Raw genomic sequence first — 22,552 nt, 5'->3', positions numbered from 1 at the left:
ACCAAGTGTAAGTAAAAGAAGATGATTCAAAACCCAGAAACAACAGAGAGATTATCAAATCCCCCCGTAGCTGTTCCTTTCTTGTTTAAAACCCCAGCTTAAAAAAAAAAACCAACAACAACGTAAAAGCAAATCATTCAAAGTGGAAAGCAGGAAGGCAGAAAAGTGCAGAAGGAGAAGAAGGCTAATAGCTCAAAGCCTGAGATATGTTCTTTAAGCTCCCTGGACTTCAGGCAGCGGAAACAGCCTCATGTTAATGTCATTTTAAAGACACATTACTGTGGTGAAAAGTGCTTGAGGAATGAACAGAGAGACCACGATTTTCAGTGTAAGGAGGAAAAGTGATTGATATTGATTGCGCCCTTATGTGCGCAAATGAAAGAGCCAGCTGAAATGCATTTGTCAACCATTCAGCATATTTTTTCGTTGTTTGTTCATTTGGTGAAAAGACTTCCACTGCCTGTGCTGAAATAACGGCTGCCAACATTTCTTAGGATTTTTAGAAGATTTAACATGCGTTTAGGGAAGCCTTCCGGAGGGGAGGGGGGTCCGAGGATTTAGACAGCTTTGTCAAGTTACAACAATATTGCTGTTACCTCAGAGCAATCATTCCACCGCTGTGCCTTTTAATGCTTTAAAACACAGTAAAGACACTATACGATGAAGAACTGCCCCCGCTGCCCTGGACAGGAAACATCTAGCAGTTGCCAACCAGCTAATACAGAAAGCACAACTGCATGCCATTTTTCAAATAACTTAAAAGTTAACAGAGATCTTAGTACATTTTCTTCTTCTGTAGCCATTTTTGGATACCAATAATACTCCCTCGCCCAACCTCCCCCTCTATTATTTGTGCACAGGCTGTATACATAGAGACCACTTGCCCAAACGTCCCCTTCAACCATTTCAAGAAACACTGTCAACAGCATGCATAAGCATTTGTCCATTTTGATGGTACCAATTTTTCAATAACATGAAATTGTTCTCCCTGAATTTAGAGGTTTGTGGGATTTTTTAAAAAATTCCCTAAGATGTCTACCAGGCAACTTCAAAAGAACACTACATACTTTTGTGGTCCTACTTCTCACTGTCTGTCTTATAGGTCAAAGATCATATGTTCGAGATGAATATCCAGCTGCTTCTTACAGTTAAGAGGTCTATGCAATTTTTTCCTTCACACAGAGACACACAGAGGAGATCTGAGAATCTCTACTAGACACTGTTGCGGAAAAACGGGGGTTCGAGGAGGAGAGAGACCCGAGACCGTTAGTCGAGAAAACAGTTTTATTGCAGCTGCGGCTCAGCCCGCATTAACAAGCACAAAGACTGAGCCCCGATTGTACTGGAGCAACAACTTTTATCCTAGTTCCAAGTTAAGACATGGCACACTTCAACATTTGGTGCCTGGATAGCTTATCTGGTAGTTTCACAGAGTCAGGAGCACAGGCTTCACCCGGTTCCCTTATCATTCACCATGACTTTTCCCCTACTGTCTCAACACATGAAGCTGTCTTATACTGAATCAGACCTTTCCCCTGCTGTCTCAACACCAAGTCTGCTGAATTTGTAGCATCTAACATGACAAGTCAGTGACAGCCCAAATATATATAAGACGCTACTGTCCAACTACTAGGCAAGGTGTTTTTCCCCCTCTCTCCTTCCAATTTCAGAGAGAGAAGCCAATTCTTCAGTAAATTTAATTTGCACCTGCCTGCGAGGGGGGGTACAGGCAGTGGTACACATGCAACTATGAAATTTTAAATGGCTGCTGCGGACTAAGGTAGTGGAGCCAATGGACAATAAAGAAGAGCTGCATCTCCTGCTGCGCTGGCAGAGAGGATGTATACATGGTGGAAGGAAGTAGACATGGCAGTTCAGGGGCTACCAGGCAGGGATCCATGACTAGAAGTCACTGATGGACCTCTCCTCCATTAAGTATATCACTGCTGCTAGGCCCAGTGATACATCTCTCTGTATCCACCAGCCTACTTTCACCTGAGGGAATAAGAAGAAGAGTTGGTTTTTAAATACCGACTTTCTCTACCTTTTAAGGAGAATCAAACCAGCTTACAATCTCCTTCCCTTCCTCTCCCCACAACAGACACCTTGTGAGGTAGGTGAGGCTGAGAGAGTTCTGAGAGAATTGTGACTAGACCAAAGTCACCCAGCTGGCTTCATGTGTAGAAGTGGGGAAACCAACCTAGTTCACCAGATTAGAGTTTGCCGCTCATGTGGAGGAGTGGAGAATCAAACCTGGCTCTCCAGATAAGAGTCCACCGCTCCTAACCACTACACCACACTGGCTCACACTGGCTGGAGAGAAAGAAGGTCACAATAGGAAGCTCAGCCACCCAGTAGCTGCTGCTCCAGTATCCTATGTGTTTGTCTGTGTTAGTGTTATTTGGCAGAGGAAGCCTCTCTCCCTTCGGATCTGTGAATGTGCATGATAAAGGCTGCAGGTTTTGTGTTTCACATATTACTTGAATGTGTAATAATTACACAGACATATAGTATGTGCCATGGTCAGGAATTATCTGCTCTGACTGGAGCACTCTTCCATGCGACCAGTCTTGGCCTCAGCTTTACCAGTCTGCAAATGAATACATGTTTTCTACATGCTTAATTCCTGAATAATACTCTTCATCAGTCTGGGTTATGCCTACGTGACCAAATATATAGTAAATTGCCAGGCTCATCTGTTTTCTACTTTGCAAGTATTTTTAATTCTTGTTCTGAGCTTGGGACATGGCTGTAGTCTGGTGTGAAGCTGATCTATGTTGGCCTGTTATCTCACATTTGGATGTGTGTTTTGGAGGTAGGGAGCTGGTCAGCAAGTCCAATAGCCTTACATACAGTGAGGGGGGAAAGTATTTGATCCCCTGCTAAATTTGCCCGTTTGCCCTGTGACGAAGAAATGACCAGTCCATAATTTTAATGGTAGGTTTATTGTAGCTGTGAGAGAAAGAATAACCACAGGAAAAACCCCAGAAACCCAGAAGACAAAAGTCAGAGATTGATGTGCATTATAATGAGTGAAATAAGTATTTGATCCCCTATCAACCAGCCAGATTAGGGTTAGGGTTCTGCTGTTGACAGAAACAATCAATCCATCAGATTCCAAACTAGCCACCATGACCAAGACCAAAGAGCTGTCCAAGGATGTCAGGGACAAGACCTGCACAAGGCTGGACTGGGCTACAAGACCATTGCCAAGTAGCTTGGTGAGAAGGTGACAACCCTAACCCTAACCCTAACCCTAACTGTCAACCTCCCTCGGTCTGGGGCTCCATGCAAGATCTCATCTCGTGGAGTTGCAATGATCATGAGAACGGTGATGAAGCAGCCCAGAACTACACGGGGGGAACTTGTCAATGATCTCAGGGCAGCTGGGACCATAGTCACCATGAAAACAGTTGGTAACACACTACGCCGTGAAGGACTGAGATCTTGCAGAGCCCGCAAGGTCCCCTTGCTCAAGACAGCACATGTACAGGCCCGTCTGCAGTTTGCCAATGCACATCTGAATGACCCAGAGGAGAACTGCATGAAAGTGTTGTGATCAGATGAGACCAAAATCGAGCTCTTTGGCATCAGCTCAACTGCCATGTGTGGAGGAGGAATGCTGCCTACGACCCCAAGAACACCATCCCCACCGTCAATCATGGAGGGGGACATATTATGCTTTGGGGGTGTTTTACTGCTAAGGGGACAGGACACCTTCACCGCATAGAAGGGACGATGGACGGGACCATGTATCGTCAAATCTTGGGTGAGCACCTTCCCTCAGCCAGGGCATTGAAAATGGGTCGAGGATGGGTATTCCAGCATGACAATGACCCAAAACACACGGCCAAGGCAACAAAGGAGTGGCTCAAGAAGAAGCACATTAAGGTCCTGGAGTGGCCTAGCCAGTCTCCAGACCTTAATCCCATCGAAAATCTGTGGAGGGAGCTGAAGGTTCGATTAGCTACACATCAGCCTCGAAATCTTAGTGACTTGGAGAGGATCTGCAAAGAGGAGTGGGACAAAATACCTCCTGAGATGTGTGCAAACTTGGTGGCCAACTACAAGAAACGTCTGACCTCTGTAATTGCCAACAAGGGTTTTGCCACCAAGTACTAAGTCATCTTTTGCAAAGGGATCAATACTTATTTCATTCATTATAATGCACATCAATCTCTGACTTTTGTCTTCTGGGTTTCTGGGGGTTTTCCTGTTGTTATTCTGTCTCTCACAGCTACAATAGACCTACCATTAAAATTATGGACTGGTCATTTCTTCGTCAGAGGGCAAACGGGCAAATTCAGCAGGGGATCAAATACTTTTTTCCCTCACTGTAGATGTGAAATTCCCCACAGATGGTTACACAATTGCATTAAATTACCTGCTGCAAAAAGAACCACCATGTTGACATATTAGCAATTTTATTATTCCTAAACCTCTGGGCATACACTGCCGTCCACCCACCTTCTCTGCAAGAATGAGAGCTAGAATACTTGAAACATGACAGGGCTGTCGGGTTCAAGCAAAACTGCCAGGCGACCTGCATGCTGAATACATCTAGCAGACAGAGCTGCAGCTCTAATCTTGGGGGGGGGGGGGGAATAGCAGAAATTTCACCAGGTGCGACAGGTTGCACAAGAGGACACCTTAATAATTTTGAAATCAAATGCCTTTGATCAGTCACTGGTTTTTTTTTTTTAAAGAATGTTCCATGTTAGAATGGAGATTAATATTAAAACAGGTCTAAATTAAGCAAAACAAAACTCATTGTCAATCAGTTGTGGCTTCCTGGGTGAAAACACTTTTAGGATAAACTGTTTTGCTCCTGAAACCATGTGCTGATAACCTGACAATTCATCTGCCAGGATGAATCAGCCAAGATGAATGGCTGGTGCAGCTTGCTTGAGTCAGATCCATTGTGGTTTGAAGCACTAACTTTCTTCCAAAGGGCTGAAAGTTCCTTTCAACTTCTTTGTACTTGAAGTGCTCCAAACAAGCTTTAAAGATTCTTAAAAAGACTGAGGGAGAGGGAGAGAAAGAAATGAGCTTCTGTGCTCCAGTCTTAGGTATTTTCAAGAAAGTGGCTCAGTTAATGCATCGTCTGCCAGGAACACCTGTGAACTATTGAATTTAATTGGGCTGCAGCTGGTGCCGATTGTATGTGCGGCAACTGGCAGCCTGATAGGCTGGCCTTGCACATTGTGTTTCATTTTCCTTTCCCTTTCTTTCAAGCTTGTTTCCCCCCTGTAGATGGTTACAACAGACTGCGTGAGAAAAGGATTAGGAACCTGAAGCAGATTGGCATCCTGTGGTGGTTTGTGAATAGTGCAAATTGTGGTGCTTCCCGGAGGAAGGCTACCTGCAAGACGACACGCTAACATGGCAGGGGTGCCTAGGCACCCTAAAAAGTGGGATTAGAGAGTGGAAACACCAACTTTCCCACTCAGCATGCAGGACAGTGAAAAGGCTCCAACGTGAGGCTTTGGGGGGGGGGTGAGGATGAAAATCCCAAAGGTCAAAGCTAAAAACACTTTATTTTTTCTCCCAGCCACATGCACCTGCTTAAATCACAAATGAAGCTCAGAAGAAATCAACAGGTGTCACTGTTTAAATTAGAAGAGAATAAGGCCACAATATTTTCCTGAGCAAGGAGCTACTTGTTCAGACATCTTTATTTGCCACTCAAGGTATCCCTGTATGATGCTATGAAACTTCATGTAATCATGAATTTAAAAAATTCTGTCCTTGAGCTCTGGTCTTGTTTTACTCATTCTTTGGTACCTGAACACTCGCCGTATGCTGCATTTTAAGTGGATCCTTATGATCATGAAAGCTGAAGCCTGGTTGATGTTGTCATCTTTTCCTGAAAGATCTGTGCTCACACGTGCAAATGAGACACTGATTTTTACATTCAAGCTGGCAGGAAAAAAATAAGTAGGAGCAAACTTCATTTCTGTTTTCACTTATAACAAGGCGTGCCAACTAGGTTTCTGGAATTATTCTAGAGGAGAGTTCAGAAGTGATCTGTGGAATATGCATATCTGTGCAGGGGGGATCTGCAAGTCCCACTCTTTACAATACCACTTTTCAATACCTTTGCAATTCACCAGTTTTCTGTACAGGCCCCCCATCTACTCCCAAGCTCACCCACATGCTAAGTTTCCCATCTGTAAAATGGGAATGATAAAGACCCACACATGAAAAGCTTTCAAGGCATAACAAGAATCATGCATTTTTAAAAGGAAATATAAATGATTAAAACAGAAGCGTACAAATTTACACATATAAAGGAAAGAAAGATGGAATAGCATTGTGTCAACTGAGCCTGGGTGAATTTGCTAAAAATTATTAAACCGCCAAACCAGAAGGGGAATCCCCCACCCCGTGCTTTAGAATGGAGAAACTCTTAACACAGTTATAACACGCTGCATCCCAGAGCCACAACTGAGAGGGTTAGGCGGCTTGGGGAAAATATTGCCGTGTGAATGTTCCTGGAAAAATGAGTTAACATCACAGGCCAGTTATAAAAATTAGATTCACTGTTGCCTGCATCATGTATTCAAATGATATTTGGTTCCCTCTACTGATGCACATCTGGTTGTCATATGTCTTCAGAGACAGAGTGAAACGGCAGCAAATGAAATGAGTTCCTAGAATTAACACACAGGCCATACAACAAATGGAGAAGCTTGTGTTAGACACTTGGGCCAAACCTTTCTACATTGTATGGTAGAAAGCACCATTCTACAGGATGGTGCTGCTGCAGCCATCTTGTTTGTGGCTTCCTAGAGGCACCTGTTTGGCCACTGTGTGAGCAGACTGCTGGACTTGATGGGCCTTGGTTTGATCCAGCAGGGCCTTTTTTATGTTCTTATGTATCCATGGAGCTGTTACAAAGAGAGTGCTCATTCTCAATCATTCTAAGAATTAGTACCCTCAGGGTACAGTCTCAGTCCTTCAGAAGCTTGGTTTCTTCTGTTTGTAAATTTTTACTACACAAGGTTCCTTTCCAAGCAAATATATCTAATGTAAATTCCAATTTAATACTTGTAACTATATGCACCAGATGCAGGTCACTTTCCAAAACACACTGATTTGATACAGATCCTATCACTCTGGCAAAGATGTGGCAGGACTGCACCTTTAACAAAAGAATTCTGTATTTTTTTTTTAAAAAAAAAAAACAAGTTTGCACATGCTGAGACAGAATATTTTTAAACAACATTCTCTGCCAAGTGCTAGTTTCAGCTAAATTTGTGGAACTTAACTACACTCATATACTTCAGTGCAAAAGTAAGCTTCCTTTGTTGTTAAAAAATTTTTAAGCGTTATTTCTTTTTGAGAAAATTTAATTTGTAGCCATTGCCAATTCCTTCTAAGAATATCCTACATTCTCTACCGTATCTGTAGACTCTCCAATAAAGCTTCCATACATGCAGTATATTAATACCTTTATGAATGTGGAATATTTCAAGATAGCAAAAGTACCATGCAACTTAGTGCACATAAGATGCATTTAGAACACTGTTCATTCATTGGCACTGCACTGACAAGCTCAAAGACATCTAGGGGCAAGTTGTGAGCAGACTACAGTGCAAGTAATACTTTGAGCTGCTTCAGGAACCAAGCACATTTGGGTTTCTAGAAAAGAAGTGTGGACAGGTCTAATATTGAAAAGGAGAACACTAGAATGAAGTAGAACTGTTTTGTCTTATGCAAAAGCTATGACCCAAAATGAGAATACAGGAGAGATTAAAATAAGCTGATGGTACACATCAGGAAAAATGGCGAAACTATAAAAACAGATCAAGCAATAAAATAAACTGCTTAAGCAGGCTACAAAAACTCCATCTTTGAGGCTTCCAGGGAAAAATTGATAGCATCTGTTAAAAACATTCTTTCAAGTCAGGAATTTGGACTGTCAGATCCACTGGATCCCTTCTGTGGCCAGGATACTCCGGTAATACGGCACTATTAATTGTCAAGGGATTTCTCTTCTGCAATTCCATTTTTGCTCCATGTTTATAAGACAGAGTCAGATGTAATAACCAGCAAACCTGCAATACAGATTTGAGAAAGCAAAAACTAGCCTAAATAACTACAGCTTCACAATAAATTAAATACTGATAATCCTATTCCGAAAAAAGAAAATCCAGATAGATTATCAGACTCAAATTTCACAGAGAGAACAGGCTAATTCTCAGAAGCTGTAGGCTATCAGCTTCTGAGAATTCAGGCATTTGTTTCAGCTGGTGATAAGATGGGCATCTATTAATAGATATCCTGTCAGAACAAGATACATAGGAAAGGAAAAAGACACATGTATGGTACACACATACGTTTCCTGTGGAATTTGATACAGCTTTCCTCTGTTTATCAGACTTGCTCCTCTTTCAAGTCCCTATTTAAGACACATTTTCCTTAACACATTCCTTGAACAGTTCTAGAGACACAAACTGCCTTTTTGTTACCATCTGACACTGTTATCACATCTCAGTTCTACATTATTAATTCCTTGCCTCGCCTCTTGGCCATCTAAAGCCCTCTGGGATAGGGGCCATGTCATTTGTGCTTTTTAGATCTACATAGCACTTCATAGGCTCAGTAAATGCATAGCAGTATTGGCCATGCTTTGTTTAAAAAAACAAAGAGAAAATGAGAACTTTTCAAGGTTACCTGTCATATCAGCTCTCGAATGTACTTTAATTAATGGCTCCAAAACATTTAAAAGACTGTTCCATTTTCTAGTGACATCAATGAGACAATCCAACACACAGGAAATTGTGTTATGAAGTTAAATACTTCCTCATGAGAAGTATTCTTGGTTCCAAAAGTCTTTTCGATCTTCCATTTGTTTCAGACACTGGTAGCACATACATATTTTCTGAATGGTGACCAGAGTAGTTTGCCATTTTTTGCTGCTCAGAAAGTTGCAGGCACCTTTTGCTGAACACTGTTCTCAGACTGCTAGTTGTACTTCCCAAAGGCATGTGCAAATAGCCAGAGATCCATGCAACAGAATGCTACAGGCCTTTCTGGTCCTGCAACCATACTCCTCCATTGGTCTGTACACCATCAAGGCAGCTAACTTGCTTTGCCTGTAAGACAGAGTGACACCCAGACCTAAAGAGGAAGGATGGCTAACATCTATTACTGCTTGACTCTCTCCACAAACATGTTTGTGGGAACATCTCCATGCTTTCCTTTCCCCCATGTTAACATGAATAGGGAAAGTGCAGAAAGGCCCTCTAAAGTATATCATCCTAGTACACAGGCCAAAAAATCACTTAGCACAACTGTGGATTCACAGGACCACAGAAAGGTCTATATTTAACTTGCCTCCTTCTAGGAGAGTTGGAGAGCTGCAATCCTTTATGGAGGATACGATGTGTGCCCAACTCTTGCACAAGTACCTAGCAAGACAGACACTGAAACTGATACAAATACAATAAGAAAACATATTTGTATGTTAACAGGTAACACCACATTGTCTTACCATCAAGGGGAAAACACAAATATGCTGAAAATGTATTGAAAATGAGCCTCAAAACCACAAGGTAATAAGAAGTCCAAATTAATGACAAAAAAGATCTACAAAGAAGCCTAGAGAAGTATATTAGGGTTGCCAGGTCCCTCTTCACCACCGGCAGGAGGTTTTTGGGGTGGAGCCTCAGGAGGGCAGGGTTTGGGGAGAGAAGGAACTTCAATGCCATAAAGTCCAATTGCCAAAGCAGCCATTATTTGTACAACTTCCTACTGATTTGCCTGTGCTTGATTATGTATCAGGGAACACTGTGCCTGTGGTATGAATCAAATGATATTTAGTTGTTTACCAAGGTCTCGGATAGTTCCAGTATTAACTGAAATTCACATTATGTAGCCATGTACATAGCAAACAGGACCTTCCTTAACTTCAAATATACCCCCACTTCCAAGAAATACCAGACGGCTGAAGGAATATGCAAATTCTCAACAGATGACAAATTTTGGTTGAAGCTTGGAACAGTCTAATGGCACTGGATGCATCTCATCTTGTGTCAGGATTAAGTGGGACTTAACTAGTCTCACAGGGTAGGAAGCTGGAACAGCCGTGCCGAAAGCACAAGGTGTGTTTATAGTCAGGCCAAGAGAGAGGTAGGGTTGTAATCAAGCAACAACATCAAGCTCTCAGCAGCAAAAGGTTCCAGAGAAGCAGCCACAGCAAGTTACTTGGATTGAGAAGCCAAGTCAGTCATTGGGTTGGACCCAGTGATCTGTTAGTGATCTGAAGGGATGACGGTTGCAGGTCTTTCCCAGCAGCCATTTCCAACCATGGAAAATTTAGTCCCATGGGACATGGGACCCATGCGGTCTAACAGCCATATGGGTTGGAAGGCTGCAGTAAGAGAGGGGATGAAATTGCTCTTTGTGCCTCTTCCACCAGGACAAGTCCACTGATCGCAGAAGGAGGAAAAGGCAATTTCGTCCTCCTCCCCCTCATTGCTGTAGCTTCCCTATCCACGCAGGCAGTATTTTCCCAGAGAGCAAAGTCACGGAAACATATGCTTCTATTGCTATGAGACCTGATGTGCGTGTGCTTGTGTGTGTGTTCTGCCCAGGACTTAGAGCTGAATCCTTGTAACAACACCACTATTAATAGCAGAATTTTAAAAACCCTGCAAGCTCTTGCACAGACTGTGCATCTGGATTATGAAAACTGATGCATCCATGCATGGCCCTGTCAAGAACAAACTCTGTTTATCCTTGTTTTTCAGTCCTCAACCTTGTCCAACATACACAAGTCAGAGAGAAATAATACCAGTGTCTTTCCAAGATTGTATGGCATTTGTGTTATTTTTGCGCTAAAGAGATTTGACAACATCTTTGAAAGGATCAAGAGGATCAAGTCTCAGAGTTTCTGTTGGCTAGCTCCACACAACAGTTCCATATTTACTTAGACAGGAATTTTAAAGATAGGCACACAAAACTGAGGGCTTATCTGCCCTATAGATGTTATGAGACATGGAAGTGATATGGTTTTCCAGATATAAAATCCAGTTTGGGTAATTACTAGCTCTAGGATTCTAAGTTCTTGTATCCCTCCTTCTCACAGTATGGCCATCATAGGTCTGTTTAGATATCACCCATGATTTTTCCAGGTCAATTTGGAAAAATCAGGTGTAATATACCAACACTCCTATGAAAACCTGCCTTTTGTCACGACATCTGGGACGTGACCACTACCACCTCTACCTCTACCACTCTGCAAAACCTAGAGCCTTTAGGGGCCACTAAGGAAGGAAAGGGCCAGAGTCGCAGGTATTTGGCTCTGTCTTGCTGTTTAGGAAAGGTCAAAGGGAAAGGGTTCCAGGTGTTAGTTCTCTTACCATGGTCCCAAGAAACTGAACTGATTTCCCTTTACCAACCAAAATTGTTTGTGCAGGGCGGGGGGCCCATCAGCTTCCTTGGAACTGCGAGGAGATAAATCACTGGATGTATCGCCCTTAGTTTGTGTAACTCAAGGTGGGATGGCTTTGGCAGAAGGATGAGTGGCAGGCATCAGCTGGCAGAGCCCATGTGGCAGCAATGGATAGGCCTAATCCACTTTTTGTGAAAGTGTTACCATATCATGTTTCAGCATGATGTAGTTGACAGTTTAATGAACCAGTGGTTATGTAAAATAATGTATAGCATTATTATCCCATTCTTCCTCAAAGGAGTTCAGAAATGTACATATGGTTCTGTCTTCCTCTTTTATCCTCACAACAAACCTGTAAAGTAGGTTAGGCTGAGAAAGGGAGTGATGGGCCCAAGGCCACCCGGGAAGGTTCGTGGTACATGTGAACCCGGTTCTCTTAGATCCTAGTCTGACACCTTAACCACTGTGCCTCATTGGCTGGTTTACAACTGACCAGTATATAACCAATTTTCTTTACAACCCCTCCATCTTATACATTCACATGCACTAATTAAATGCATGCATTTTCTCTCACTGATAATACTTTATACTATTTTTGCATGGTTGTTAGATGCCATTCTAAAGTTTTAGATTTTTCAATTCCTTGTGTGTCTGAGTACAGTGTTAAGGATGAGTACAGTGTTAAGGATGCAGATTTTATTGCTCTGAGGTACTTAGATTATACTGTTCCCCTATCTTAACTCTGTACTTAGAGTAATTTGCCACTGAGTTTCACTGTGATTTTTAGTATTCAGAAACCAATAGACGATAGCTCCATCAATGGCTGTGAGCCACAATGACTAAACGGGAATTCCACATTACAAACTGAAAAGCTAGAGATTATCTTGCACTGGGAATTAATTAAGATATGATTTTCCCTTTGCTGTCTCTCTTCCCTTATCTGGTGATCACCACATTATATCTTAGAGAATACTGCTTCCATACGATTATTCTTCCTTTGGAAGAAGGGTATACGTGACAAAGTTGTTCTAATAAAACAGAAGAAACAGTTTCAATTTATATTGTTATTGGGCGTTCGCAAAAAGAAAGTCCACTGAAATCAACCTTTTTGGTTTCTTATATTTCCAAGAAAGGAGTCGCTTTCCCTCCTTATTTAATTATTAAAATATTTATACCCCTCCAAGATCCCAAACATACAAAAGACAGTGAAATTCCATTAACCCCCCCCCCCAAGAAAATGTCTGCAGCTTAAACTCAATTAAAAGCCCTTGCAAATAAAATGGCCTTGTAGCACCTCCTAAAAATTTCTTGACAGTGCAGGCTCCAGTAGAACCATCTTTCTCCATTTGTCCCCATGATAAGCTATGGTCTTAAGAAGACGACCTTAAGCAAGGGAACATCTAGAAGGTAACAACCAGAAGGCGGCAATTGGAGCACAGGGTAATAGGTGGTCCTTTAGATATGAGGGTTCTAGGCTACGAAGGGCTGTAAAGATTTTCACCAACATCTAGAATTAAAAATTAAAAACCTCTGGAGAGAAATGGTCCTTCAGATTTACGGGTTGTAGGGTATGCAGCGCATTAAAGTTTATAAACAGCATGTTGATTTAAACTTAGAAACAAACTAGAAGCCAATGTTGCTGCTTTAAAATAGGTAAGAGGTGTTCCTGTTGGCTAGCCCATGGCAATAGTCCGGCTGCTGAGGACAACCCAATATACTGCATATTACAGCAGTCCAACTACAAAGTGACAAACGCCTGAATTAACATGGCCAAGTTGGCTGAGTCTAAACAAGGAGAAAGCTGGCAAACCACTGTTGGGCACCGCACCAACCTGCTTTTCAAACAGCAAGGAACCTTGGAAATCTAAATCAAAAACCCTAAGTGACCTTTCTCGCTAAAGACTTGCAAGCTCTCATAAGAGAATATACCATTGGCTTCTAAATAATACAAGCAAGGGAGAGGCCTGTTGAATTTACAGATTCTAAAAATAAATACAATAATAAGCAGGATCTGCAACCATCCCACTATGGAATAATTTAGGTACAGAATGCATATCAAATCATTCCTCTGCAGAAATTCCTTAAGTTCTTCGCGGCTCTTGTTAAGATCTGTCTCTTTATTTAAGACGGTATCATTTAATCTCCATCTAAATGTTGCCTTTTTCTGTTTCAGCCATTTTATTACTATAGGATTATGATCTGACAAAATCTGAGGTAGTATTTTAACATATTCTAAATTTTTCACCAGGGAGGTTGAAATCCAACACATGTCGATTCTTGAGAAGCTCCTATGCCTATCTGAATAGAATGTATAGTCTTTTACGTTTGGATTCTTAATTCTCCAGATGTCCTGCAAATTAAAACGCTGTATATCCAGTTTTACACTTTTTGGTAGCTTGCCACTTTTTTGATTTTTGGATCTGTCTAACTTAACGTCCAGCACTCCATTCATGTCAATGCATATCAAATCATGATACCTTGGTATGCCTATAATATAGATTACCAAAGACACTCTTTATGAAGCTACGGCTCATTCAAAAACTCATGAAACTAATATACTGTAGCTCAGAGCAGTCTGGAGAGGAGAAGGTCATTCCTTGCTAAATATACACAATATTAAAATTTCATTGCCAGCATTGTATGTGATGTCCTTTCCACAGTTAATTTTTAATTTCCTGCCTCTACTGCATGCAAAATTTTCAAACACTTTTGGCATTCATTTCACGGCATGTGTGCACCTTATTGTAGGAGAGCAGAGTCAGCTGCACACAGGACAAACCACAGAGGCGCTGCAATCAAACTGCAGTAAGTACTGCAATCCAAAAAGGATTACAGATGCAATATAACAACTGAGAAGTTCTTCCTAAAGTTTGTGGCATTATAAAGGAAGGCAGGTAGTTTGACTATCTCACATGCAAAACAGGATTGTTTTCTATTCCTGAGTTGGTAAAAAGCTGTCATTTGCAACAGACAGAAGGCCACACATTTAAGTGCCTTCCCCTTACCATACCCCTCCATCAACATCCACATTATTTGTTTCCTAACTGATGATTGCATTGGACCATAAACAAATGAGAAGTTCAGTTTCTATTGTTAGAAGTCCTTCTCCCAATGTTTCTGAAGACAATTACGAACTTACAAATTAAATGCTGGGCTCGGGACCAAACATTTGAACATCACACTGTCCTTTCAAAGCAAAGAGGAAACGGCTGCTACACAAAGGACGAGCCAAGAGAAATAATGTCCAACCTCAGCCCCATGTGAAAGTGATTTGAGATAATCAAAGGAGTCTGCAAATAGGTTAAAAGAGGGGGACCACATACTAATAGGAGAGCTTTACAAGGAAGTCAGAAATGTAGCTGACCTTTGGCCTTAACAATACACAGAAGCTTGTTAGGTGAAACACTGCTGAAGTGGGCAGGAACAATAAAAAGAGATGGCAAAAGATCCCCTTTTGGCTTAAAAAAAAGTATACTGTGTCAGCAGTTCCACTGAGTTAGACCTAAGGAATGATGAACAGAAGAAAAATAGAAGCTAGCGCTATTCTGCAAATGCTTGTGTAATGTAGGTTTGCTAGGTCCCTCGTCGCCACAGGCGGGAGGTTTTTGGGGCAGAGCCTGAGGAGGGTTGGGTTTAGAGAGGGGAGGGACTTCAATGCTATGGAGTCCAATGGCCAAAGCGGCCATTTTCTCCAGGGAAACTTATCTCTATCAGCTGGAGATCAGTTGTAATAGCAGGAGATCTCCAGCTAGTACCTGGGGGTTGGCAACCCTAGTGTAATAGCTTGTGGAAGAGTTCACACATTGGAAAACCTCTTGTGCAAGCACAAGACCGCCTCCTTTTCTCACCAGGTGTAAAACAACTAGGGTTACCAACCTCCAGATGGGCACGAAGATTACAATTAATTCCAGACTTCAGAGATCAGATCCGTTGGAGGAAATAGCAGCTTCGGAGGGTAGAGCTCAGTTCCCTCCCCTCATTAAACCCCACCCTTCCCAGGCACCACTCCCAAACATCCAGGCATTTCCCAAGATGAAGTTGACAACCCTAAAAACAACCTTTCTAAGATCTGAAGTTTTCTTTTGCACACAGAGAATCACCTTTTGGATCCAATCCACTACTGCCCTTTTCTTTTGTTAGTTGTTTCTGTTGTTAGTCCTGGAGAGTTACAGGCATAAAAACAAACTTTCATTCTTACGGTTGCCAACCTACAGGTACTTTATGGCACTGAAGTCCCTCCCCTCCCCAAACCCTGCCCTCCTCAGGCTCCGCCCCAAAAATCTCCAGGTATTTTTCTACCTGGAGCTGGCAACCCAATTCATTATTGTATTGATTTCAGTGAGATTTACTATTGGGTTAATTGTAGACAAAATTAAGATAAACAGGATTTTTAACCCAAAAAATTAGACTAATTTCAATTGTCAGAGGAGCATGTAAGTGTCCAGGAAGCACAGAACGGCTCAGCATGCTGAATTGAAAAGTTGCCTTTTCTCATTCAGAGAAAAGTAGCCAAAACAGAAGATGTCTGTGCATGTTATTTTCTAAAGTGCTTCAAAAGGACAGATTCAAAACAGTTACTGTGTTTAGGACTATGAAAAATCCTTCTCTTACTGGCTGTGTAGCTTTCTCCCTGATTTTAGGTCATTACTGAAATAAAAAAACTCAGATTGTCCAGGCTAGCCTGATCTTGGAAGCTAAGCAGGGTCAGCCCTGGTTAATATTTGGATGGGAGACCACCAAGGAAGTCCAGGTTGCTATGCAGAGGACGGCAATGACAAACCACCTCTGTTTGTCCCTTGCCTTGAAAACCCTATGGGGTTGCCATAAGTCAGCTGTGATTTGGTGGCACTTTCCACCACCATGAAAGTAAAATCCCTATCTGACATTTTATCACCAATGTCAATAAGCCTTGAGATACATTTAAAAATTATTATTACTAGAAATGGTTTTGTGCATTTAAGAGAAAGCAATAAGTGGAATGGTTGCAGAAGAAAAGCAACCCTAAACTTTCCTTGCTGCTGGAACATAATCAGCTCTTATTAAGCTTGTAGGGTGGAGGGGCTAGATCCTATGACTCCCTTCTGTTAAGTGTTTCTTCAAGGGAGAAAGACTTTATCCAATGGAGAATGCCCATTTCTGATGGAGAAAGCTTCCGCTGATGGGGAAAAGTGTTGTTGTTTTGGTTGAAGGAAGATGGCGGAAGACCTGGTGGAAGGATCCAATTTAGTGGAAAGGATTCATAGGACCCAACTTTTTCTTTCGGTCAGTTTAGATAGAAACCCTTATCTTCATTGCGGGTGGCCTAGATTTGATGTTTTTGTGACTGGCACAGAGACGGAATATTTTGCCATTAGATATAGCAATGGGAGAGAACCATGCATACTGCCAGAGCTTTGCTTGACGTTTCGGCCACAATAGTTCAAACTGTTTAAGAGACAAGTTGCTTTTTCAACTAAAAAGCAGCTTTCCTCTTTGGCAGCATAACCAGTGGTAGCAGAAACAGGATGTCGATCTAACTGCATGCCCCAATGTCCCACACCCCAAAATGTATTTCCCTCTCTGGTGAACTTTTGGGATTTGAACTGGCTCACCATCTCTATCAAAGGTAAAGGTAATTCAATTCAATACAATACAATACCTTTATTGGCATCTTAAAATAATAAAACACACCGAACAGCCGGCAAAGATAGGTTAAGATCATTCTTATAATTCATGAATACTGATAATTTATCGATTAAAATTACAGATTAAAATACAATACTTGAACTCTCTTGAACCCGATGATCTTTGGGGATTCTCTCAGTAAAGGTAATTCTGTATTAATGTATGCACATTAATGTATGTTGCCCTGAGCTTCTTGAAGGAAGGGCAGACTAAAAGGTAGTAAAATAAATAAATATCTCTCACTGTGAAGCATGGCAGAGAAATGAAAAAACAAAACAGCTGAGAGGAAGAAAAACATTGGTCAACTAGCAATACTCAATTTTAAATTATTGAAGCCTTATATTTTGGCCGGCCAATTTCTTTTTTCTAGAATGTTTCCACACAAAAATCACAGAAATTTATACCAGAAAAAAAAGGCCAATGTTATTTTCACATATATTTCAACCATCAATAATTCAATTTTGCTTGTGGGGAACCCATTTCCTAAGCACATCCTGCGACATGCTGTGCCAGCATTTGTTGTGTAAGAAATTAATTAAAGGGTTCCTATTGCAAAATGTTTGGGATGATGAAGAAAAGCAGATTGAAACGCAAGTAAACAAAGGATGCTGACAGAGGCTGAATGGATGTCCGTGTTTTTTTGGCGAGTCTGCATGCTCGTTTTTGAACTGGAAATCTAAATCTCCCGCATGGTCAAAATAAATCCCTCACAAACTGAAGGCAAGGCAAAGTAATCACCAGGGATTGGCAATAATTTTATTTTGCAAATGATTAAACTATGACGTGCATGTATAGAGGCTGCTCTTGAGTGGAAAAAAATATGTTTAACATACTCTAACTCTAAGCTACATAAATTGAAGAAAAAAATAGCAGTAACAAACAAGTACTAATTGCTGGAAGACTGGAAGACACGGGCAATACACACCAATGACGCTATGTGATCTGGCTCTGTATTACGGCAAGCTCATCATCACCACAGGCTGATTGAAAATGTAGAACTGGCCAATTCTCTTCTTATAAGCTAATATAAATGGAACTTTTTGTTGTTGTTTATGTTGCAACATCAGCCTAAGGAGTAGTTGCCTTTCACACAACAAAGACAACTGGTTTACTTTCCCCAGCCAGTTCCTGCTCGGCAAAGTACTTGCACATGATCTTGATTGCAAACAGGGCCGTTCTGTGGTAGCACATAATTTAAAGAGGAAGCGCGCTGTTTGTTTGCCTTACAAAGCGGAGAGAAGTTGGAATCTCTGTCATCAAAAATAGCCCTTCTTGTATTGTAATTGTACGCGTTCTCTGTATTATAATTGTGTATAGGAAGATTTCTTTTTCCTTGAACTCATTAACCAGAACGGGCCATTGCTTTACCAAAATGATTGTTGGACTTTGCCCCTTGAATAGAAATTTCATTTTCTGTGTCGCTCTCATGTAGCTCTAATTTAATGTCTTAGAGTAAACTCAGACCTCCCTGTGAATAGTTTTTTGTGCATTTAGGAAAAAAATGTTAACTGCAAAGTCCACCACTTTCAGTTGAAATTTTATCAAAGAATAAACTTCCAAAGTCTTCCCCCCACAACAACAAATAAAAATAGCTACGCATCCTGCACTAACACTGCATTTTTTAAAAACAATAACAACAGTTTATTCCTGAAGTAGAAAGGCATGGACATTTTCCTCACTGGTCTTTATTTTCTCCAGGCATAAATGGTTATGAAATTACACTGACATGTGCATAGAATCCAGGTTAACATGTGTTACTTTTGGAACACTATGTAGTCCAGTGCTTGCTGGGTCATGTAAGAATGGGCAATGAGTTGGAAGTGCAACGTGTGCAGCAGTACTATCAATCACTACAGTGTAGGGTTGCCAGGTCCTTCTTCACCACTGCTGGAAGGTTTTGGGGGCGGAGCGGGGTTTGGGGAGGGCGGGTTTGGGGAAGGAAGGGACTTCAATGTCATACAGTCCAATTGCCAAAGTGGCCATTTTCTCCAAGTGAACTGATCTCTATCAGCTGGAGATCAGTTGTAATAGCAGGAGATCTCCAGCTAGTACCTGGAGGTTGGCAATCCTACTACAGTGGTAACTGCTGTGCAAATGATCCTAGTGTAATCATTGCGCCTTCACATACAATGGTTAGCTGCAAGGCACTTATGGGTTGTTACATTTCGGTACTGAAGAAATGAGCTGTGTATTGGAGAACTTATATCAATAGTTCTTGGAGGGACAAAGGCTGAGGGAGAAGCATATTCCCAATTTTTTCTTCTGGACAGGAGAAGAAAAAGATTGCTGGTGACTTTTGGAGAGACACATGACAGGATACTGTGGGAGAAATAATCTGCCCTGTCCTCTGGTAACATGTCTTGTACATCACAGATGAGAGGTGCGGCAGTTCAAACCACACAAGTATAATGACAGTCATTAAAAGCTCTGACACATCAAAAAAAACCAGCGCACATGAACACTTCAACGCACGTTGTGTGTTTTGCACTGAGTTGAAAAAAAAGTGTCTTGAGAAAAACAATTAACCTGCAAACTGTTTTTCAACAGTATCTGTTTGTCAGGTTGTACAGAATGGAGTTTATCCAAATAATGAAGTTGAAGCAATGCATTTAAAATGGAAGTTTGTTACACTTACATATGCCACTCTGCATCAAGCTATATTACAGACGTAATGTCGGCGGCAAAATATGTACCCTATTCTATGTTTAAAGCTAATGGCAGCTGTAGTATCTGCAACAGAAAATCCACAGAGAGCAGCAAGAGAGGATGCTTACCTTCCCCCAGCCCTTCCATGTATTTCCCCCTTGCAAATGTTATTTCCTCCATTTGGGCTCAGATGGGATGTCTCAGGAACACTAATGCAGCAGAGCAGAGCTGGTAAGCGAAGAACAGGCCAAACGTTTACCATCTACCAGTCCTCCTTAAGTGCTCTCCTGATCCCCACCTTCCTGTGACCTGTGCAAACACTGCTTTTGCCAATCAGTTGTTCCACCCTAGATGGAGGTTCTGACGAAATCTCAGAGAAACTTCCATGGAGCCTAAAAGCTTGATTGAAATGTTCACTCCCCAATTTACGCTAGCCTAGTAAAGAATGTGGCTCAGTTTGTAGAGCATCTGCTTGGCATGCAGAAGGTCCCAGGTTCGATCCCCGGCATCTCCAGTTAAAGGGGCTAGGCAAGTAGGTGATGTGAATGACCTCTACCTGAGGCCCTGGAGAGCCCGCTGCCGGTCTGAGTAGACAATACTAACTTTGATGGACCAAGGGTCTGAATCAGTATAAGGCAGCTTTATGTGTGAATGGGCAAAATGTAACTGAAGCTATGTACTTTTACATATCGCTGATTTGAATGGAAGAGATTAAGAATATATTTAATGTATCCACTGAGGTCAGTAAGATTGAAAAGTGTTCAACTTTGGCTGGATCATGCAGCAAGTATATTTACTATACAAAATTAGCCGCGATATAATAAAGCAGGGGTGGGAACCTGTTTTCCACCAAGGACTATTTGAATATATATAACATCATCCGCGGGCCATACAAAATTATCAACTTAAAAATTAGTCGACCAAACCCCAAGCAGACAGCTGCCCTAGATGCCCCTTCGGTGCGGGCAAGCAGGCAGGCATCCAGCCGGTGGCTCACTCGCCCACCTGGTGGCACAGGATGGTTGTCCAGCCGTCCAGCCACACAGCCGTCCAGCGTTGCCGTCCAGCTACACGCCAGAGTTGCTCCTGCTCCACATGGTCGGGGCCGGATTCTACAACCACCTCCTGCTACCTCCACTTGCAGGAGTGAAATGAGGACACACTGGCTAAGAACTCGCTCCCTCCCCCTGTGCATTCTGGCCCTGCCCCCTTTAACCCCTACACTGTCGCCACTGCCACCCCCAGCCCTCTTGTAGTACAGAGGGAATATGTTGCTCCATGGCCCGGGTGGGAAAGGATTAACACATGTTCTTGGGCGGTCCTAGCAGCTCCATAGCTAACGACTCTTCTGCAAGGGTTCCTTTTCTCAGCAAAACAAACTCACATCTGCCTTGAATAGAGGCTATTCCTGTCCACGGGAGGGGGAAGATCGCCAGTCTTAGATCCTTCTGAGCTAGAGATCTGCCAGGACCCACGAAAGGCCTGACCAAATTATTTCGCAGGCCTTATATGGCCCTTGGGCCTGACGTTCCCCACCCCTGTAATAAAATAATACACAGGTGGAAGATACAGACGGATATTATGTTAGGAGCTAACAATGAAATGGCGTAAGAAATTCAGTGTTGGTTTAGAAATATGTATAAACCAAATTTTCCTTTGGATCATGATACTGGCACTATGAGCCTGAACACTGCCTGTACTGGCAACACATCATCATGTTTGTTTTATTGAACTTGCACTGCCAATAAATAAAGCCTATTTTAGAAAAAAAAATTGCATGCAGCCAGTGGATTGGGAGATAAATCTAACACCTAATCCCTAACAATTGGGTTAAATTCCATTATTTCAACTGGATCTTATTTATAGGACTGGATGTTGGAATCATGTTGATAATTCTTTCAAAACAGCACACCAGATTCCAATGATCAAACAGGTAAGCAATGCCGGCTGTTATCAGGTAAGCAACAGAACGTATTACAGGAAATGTCATAACGCCCTGATACTAATCAGTAGTTCTCTCACACCTTGAAAGCAATAGATTGCAAACACAGGACATTTCATAAGCCCTGGATGCGCCAATAGTCCTCCCACACATTGAGCAATGGGTAGACTTTCTTGCCATCTTTCCTTGAAATACGACATACTTGAAGTGGAGGCATTAAGCACCTTCCAGGTATATTAAACGAAATTAAGTAAAATTGTTAAGTAGTTTGGTGATTCTGTTAGCATACTCAGGACACAGTTTAAAGTGGTGGCAGAAACTGTATTCAGACATAATCACCCGTCTGTGATGGGCATAAATGCAACTCGTCACATTCAAGTATTCCCACCTCCTCTTGTGTGCAGGGCACCAATGAAGATTTCTTGCTTCGAACAGCCTTTAACCAAGGTCCAGTTTACTATAATGTCTGAATGCAGCAAATGGGAGTTTCCATATCACAAACCCGTATTCTAAAGTGTAGGGAGGAAGCAAGCCTCAGTTTACTCAAGCATTGCATTTCATAGCCAATTGGGAGCATGATTCAAGGTTTCCCAAACCAGGAAGACTTTAGTTGCACTCTACACATGAGAGAAAAAGGGGAGATGGGAGGGAATATGAGCGTGTAAGCAAAAGCTGTTTTCAGCACAAAGAGAGCCAGCGGGGTAGTGGTTAACAGTGGTGGACTCTAATCTGGAGAGCTGGGTTTGATTCCCCATTCCTCCACATGAGCAGCGGACTCTAATCTAACAAATTGGGTTTGTTTCCCCACTCCTACATATGAAGCTGGGTGACCTTGGGCTAGTCACAGTTCTCCCAGAACTCTGTTAGCCTCACCTACCTCACAAGGTGCCAGTTGAACA

The 22,552-nt window shown here is 42.0% G+C and overlaps 1 protein-coding gene across 1 annotated transcript in view; it reads right to left on the bottom strand.

Moving 5' to 3' along the window:
* AFG2A (AFG2 AAA ATPase homolog A) overlaps positions 1-22,552 on the bottom strand; it is a 202,726-nt gene that overhangs the window by 666 nt on the left and 179,508 nt on the right. The gene's annotated exons all lie outside the window — the stretch shown is intronic.

This window comes from Euleptes europaea, chromosome 9 (genome assembly GCF_029931775.1).
Source record: "Euleptes europaea isolate rEulEur1 chromosome 9, rEulEur1.hap1, whole genome shotgun sequence".
Lineage (NCBI taxonomy): Eukaryota > Metazoa > Chordata > Lepidosauria > Squamata > Sphaerodactylidae > Euleptes > Euleptes europaea.
Note: the sequence above shows the minus strand (reverse complement) of the source record. Positions and strands in the feature narration are given on the sequence as shown.